Source organism: Cebus imitator, unplaced genomic scaffold (genome assembly GCF_001604975.1).
Source record: "Cebus imitator isolate Cc_AM_T3 unplaced genomic scaffold, Cebus_imitator-1.0 Scaffold218, whole genome shotgun sequence".
Classification (NCBI taxonomy): domain Eukaryota; kingdom Metazoa; phylum Chordata; class Mammalia; order Primates; family Cebidae; genus Cebus; species Cebus imitator.
The window spans coordinates 403,926-409,745 of NW_016107533.1; positions in this window are offsets into that span (position 1 = coordinate 403,926).

Sequence of the window (5,820 nt, forward strand, 5' to 3'; positions counted from 1 at the left end):
TTCCAGCATCCACTGCCGTCCACCCCCTTACAGTGCTCAAATTCAGTTTCAACTTCATCCAAGTTCAGGTCTTCCAGAATTTTGATTGGTCTCTTCCTAAGGTATTCATGAATGGTATGTTAGTAAGAAAAGCTACAGTTTCTGCTACTAAAGCTGGCCTCTCGGCTACAACTGATGTTCATCATCTACTTTCTTTATTTAACGTTCACTAGTACTTCTGCTGATCTACATAGCTTATCTGATGGGGTTATACAGACCTCATCCCTGAGGGTCTGAGCTCCTAACCAACATGCACTTCTTCTGCCTTGGCTGAATTTTTCCACTTACACAAAAACTGGGCAGAGGTCTACCATGAGCTTTCCAGGTGAAATAATTCAGTGTTAAACACATCATTTCTTCTTTTCATTGCGACACTGCAGCCCTATTTCATTCTCATACTCAAGTTCTATCATGCCCAATATGACGCTAGCTTCTTTCCTTCACTGTTCATTTATTGACACAAAGGAACTAAAGACATGTGAAGGCAGTCATAACTTAAAAGTTTACATAGGTTCTTACTGTATCCTGTGGTAAAAGCATTCCTTCTCTAAGTACCAGGACTTCTAGACCTTAAGTACAAAGAACTAAAGGGTTAGGAAGCACAGACTTCTAGACCTTAAGTGCAAAGAGTTAATGAATTAGGAAGCAAACATTTCCCAACTTCATCACGGAGATGACAATTGTGGCCCATCAAAATTCCACCCCTTGGATCCCATATTCATGTATTCCACCCACATCCATGCATTCCATTCACTGGAACGCAGAAACATAAAAATCATCAATAATTTAGAGTATATACTCTACCTTGAGAGATGGAGCCCCATTTATTTCAGGTTATGGTTACTAAACTGGAACTTCAGCCATGCCTCTAGAGGCCATCACTCTATCAGTCCAGCAGCTTCTACATGGTCCAATATGTGATAGCAACAGTGGATCCCTGGTCCTGTGGTGGAGCTATTGGTCCCGTGGTCTTATTCAATGTCAGGCAGTTTCCTATATTTTAATTGAACATTCTGTAAGCTTGAATAGTAGTGATATTTGAGCCCTAAAGGCAGAAAAGCCAAACAGATTGCTGATATATTTTTTAGTCAAGATGAATTTCTGGCTGTAGGAGAAAAGAAGGGGTTCAGTAATAACTTTCTACTAAGTGGCTGGCTGGTGTTCTCAAAGGATGGTGCCATATCAGGATGGACAGCATTGCTTAGCAAACTGAACACTTGATAGCAGCAGCAATTGTCAGCTTAAGTGCATGAGAGTTTGTCTTAGTCTATTTTTGCTGCTATAACAAAATACCTTAGATTGGAAAATTTATAAAAAAACAGAAATTAATTTCTTACAGTTCTGGAGGCTGAGAAGTCCAAGATCAAAATTCCAGCAAGTTCAGTGCCTGGTTATGGCTGCTCACTGCTTGCAAATGGTGCCTCGTTGTTGTGTCCTCACATGGCAGACAGCAGAAGGGCAAGAAAATACTCCCTTTTACATTAAGCCCTTTCATAAGGATGCTAATCCCATTTATGATGATAGGCTCCATTTATGAAGAAGGTGACTTAAGCACCTCCAAAAGGCCATACCTCTTAAGACTTTTGCATTGGGGATTAAGTTTCAATGTGAATTTTGGAGGACACATTATCATTTATATCACAACAGAGTAGTACAATTGGATAACCTTTATCCCTGAACCACAATATTCTCTTTATGCTCCTAGAGGCTCAACACTGGGGTAGTTGTAACAGAGATTGTATGACAACTAGCTGAGTCATTACACCTTTTTAGAGATAATGTGTCTGTGGTATTTGTTAATATATAATGCAAGGATCTTCACACTTTGTGCCTCTGCCTTGTTTGTGCCCAGTAATAGATACAATACTTCTGTGTTATTAAAGATTGCTACGAGGCCCATTGAACCCTGTAGAATCTAGTTCAAAATGAACAGTTGAGGACACATGATTACTTATTCCATGGCCAGGCACTCTGTTTCTATAAGGATGCAATAACATGCTGGTAGCTGATTTTTGAATAGTTTTAAATTTTCTGCTGCAGATGACATGGTTTTGCTCCAAAACTCTTGGGTTCTATCTTGTGATTCTAACATCTGGGCTTGTCATGAACTCCAGTGTGGCATCTTTCCCCTCCATTGTTACTTCTAATAGCTTGAGATCTACTAGATCACAAGGTCTATGTGACAAGAACACCTGGACTACAACCATTAACTCCTAGATCCCTTTTCTCCTCTGGGCTCTCCTTAAAGCTAGCCCTCCACGTCACTCAGTAAATGGGTCTAAGCACTACTCCTATGTGAGTAATATGCCCCCTCCAGAATTTGAGAATTCAAGGAAACCTCTGGGGCATTGTGCTGCCTCTTAACTGTGAGAAATGAGAGATGTAGTATGTGCCTGAATTTATAAGAGAATATATTAGCATGTCCTACACTACTAGAGACCACAAATTTAACTGACTTTTCACAAATCTATGACACTTTGAAGACTTTATTTTCAATGCTCTGGAGCATATAGTCTTCTGTTCTCATTAATATGAAGTCATGGACTAGCATGACATTCAATGAAATGTCCAGATGGTCCAGATGCCTTTGGACTATAAAATGGCATAGCATGGAAGACGTAACATAGCCATAGAGCCAAGAATCTAGATGTTTACTCTTTTCCATCTCATATAAATGTAAACTGCTTCTGGTCTTTCCTCTTAATAGAGATGGAAAAATGTATTCACTAGATCAAGGTTTCTTAATATCAGCACAATTGGTATTTGGACTGAACATTATTTGTTGTGGGTGTTTGTCCTGTGCATTTTATGATGTTTAGCAGCATCTCTGGCTTCTACCTACTGGATCCATAGAGTACCATATCAGTCACGACATTAAAAACAAATCATCACCAGTTGAGAACTACTGCATTCACTCAATAGCCATATTTAAACCCAAAGCTATATTAATCTGTTCTAGCAAAGCTATCATATATAGCACAGCAGCTAGAAATGATACTACTATTAGTTTGGCTAAATTTGTAGTAGTCCACTGCTAACCTCTAGTATCCATGTCATTTACGCAGGGTCCAGGTGGTGAATTAGTGAAGTTGTGATGGTAAATCCCTTCCTTGAATATTAAGGTCCTCATGGAGGCACTAATCCCTGATGTCTCCTCAGGATGCAATGTTGATTTTGATTTACTATCTTGATTTGGGGAGTAAAGATAGGGCAGCACTTTGGAAGGCCAAGGTGGGCAGATCACCTGAGGTCAGGAGTTTGAGATCAGCCTGGCCAATATGGTGAAACCCCATCTCTACTAAAAACACAAAAATTAGCTGGGCATGGTGGCAGGCGCCTCTGATCCCAGCTACTCAGAAGGCTGAGACAGGAGAATCACTGGAACCCAGGAAACAGAGATTGCAGTGAACCGAGATTGCACCATTGCACTCCAACCTGGGTGAAGAGAGTGAAACTCTATCTCAAAAAAAAAAAAAAAAGTTTCTAATTGGCCCCTTTGATAAGTTCCTACTCCACAGGTCAAAGAACCAATGTGAGTTTCTGTAATTACAAAATATGTCCACTGTAAAATACATTGACACACTAGGAAAATGATTCCTGAGTGGGTGGGTGTATATAGGCAGCCCATGGTGAGCTGGATGGACCTGAGCCAAGACTGCATTCATTACCTGTTGCCCATGCACCTTCTACTCTAAGAGAAGGAACAGGATGACAAAATTTTGGTAGATTTTCAGGAATAAGCGTTAACTCACATACAGTGTTGAATAGCTCTCAGAATTGTTAACACTATCTTTTAATCAATGTATGATAACCTGAGTAAATGGTAGAAAGTCCTTTTGGGAGAGGAAAGTAGGGATAATTACTCCACATGCAATTGCCATGGTGTTGCAGAGTTCTTCCTCCTAGAAACAACTTAGCCTCCCCTTCAGTTGTGGCTTCTGGGTCTGAAAACTAGCCCAAGTAAACAACTGATCAAATGAATTGCAGTAGTTTATTGGATACTGCCTCAGCCCCTTAAATATCCACCCTTAATTTCTTTGGGTTGTACAGATTAAACAAAATCCTCATTCAGTTCCTATCTATCTTGCCTCTGGGATTATCATGCTTTATTAAGCATCCTCATAGCTTTCTGTAAGTCAGGCTCCCTTGAGTGCCACTTTGTCCTTGATGCTAATTACAATAATTGTGACATTAACTAGGTATCTAGTTAATAACTGCATACCTAATTACTCATTCTTTATATTAAATTCTCTCTGCTTACATAACTGATAAGTTTTTGTCTCTTGAATGGTCTCTAGCAGATACATACAATAAATATTTGCTAATGGATCAGAAAATTTATTCCTATTGGGACCCTTCCAGAATATTTTCAGGGAGAATGCCCACAGGACTCTTGTTATAGAATTTCCTATCCTCTGGAATATTAATTTCATTTTTATGTGTAGCTCAGTGACCATGATTTGATGGTTCTATTTGCTCACTGTTCTTTTTTCATTGTCTCTATATTGAATGAAAGCAATATTTTGTCCTCTTAACTATAGTTGCTCACCTAAACTATATAGGAGTTTCTGTCCAGTATGAAATTCAGCCTTCAAGGTTTAAAACCAGTAACAGAAATATATTTCTCATCTTTATGAAACCATTACTATATGGAGGAGCAATTTGTGGTTACCATATCACTCTCTATATTAATTTTCACAAATATAGAAAAAAATGTGTTACTTGGTGATCATCAAAAAGCCTGCTGGTAAAATAACAGAAAATTTAGTGCTTAACATGTTCAGAACCCTCTAAACACTTAAGCATTAATTCTCCCATTCTGTAATCTTGCATCAAGTGTGATGTTGAAAGTAACCCAAGCCAATTTTGAACATTAAAGTTAATATTACTCAAGTGATCTCACTTCTGTTCAAGAAAATAAAAATTGCTTCCTAACAATCTACAACACATTGCTGAATTAAATGTGGCATCTCCTTGCATATTTATCAGTTTTAAAATCATAATCTGGAACAAACAGAAATTTAAAGCAACACAATACAAACTAAAAGAGAGCCCCACACCCTTTTGATTTCTAACCTGTAAAAAGAAATTAAAAAGATGTTGACATTTACATAAGCTTAATTGAAATTTCAATTTGCTCCTCAACAAGCTGTCTTTGACATGTGAAACCTAAGAAGGAGGATCACAGTTAATGCCTCTTAATCCAGTGCAAATTGTTCACAAAGATGCTGAGCTAGAAAAGTAGTTTTGTTGATGGAAAACACCTATCTCTCTTGTTGAAGGTATAGAATTTCTTCAAACTAAGTGGATCTGTCATCTTAAAGTATTTCCTTGATAATCTTTTGTGTAAAGGAATTTTCCCCCATTTTATAATGTATTTTGCACTAATCTTGAGTTAAAAGTAAGCTTCTTTATATTATTGGTACTTCATTGATGTGTATTAATCAATATAAAATTTAAGATTAAGCAAAAAAATTAATTGGTTAATTTAAACAGAGAACACAGCTCAGAATAATATCACACCCCTCAATTCTATCTTACTTGTCCCTGTCTCCCTTATTATATTTCCTGGTGATAAATTTTGCTGTATTTGTAAGTGGTGCTAAAGTGACATAAAGAAGGTGAAGTATTCAAATGAAATTGCCTCTCACAAAACAGGATGCTCACCTAAGGATAGAAAACAGAGTGAAGATTTAGGGAGAATGCTGTATCTTATTATTTTGATTATCATCTCGTCAGATCTTTATTTTCCATCTTTTTGGGTTTTTTTTTTTTTNTTTT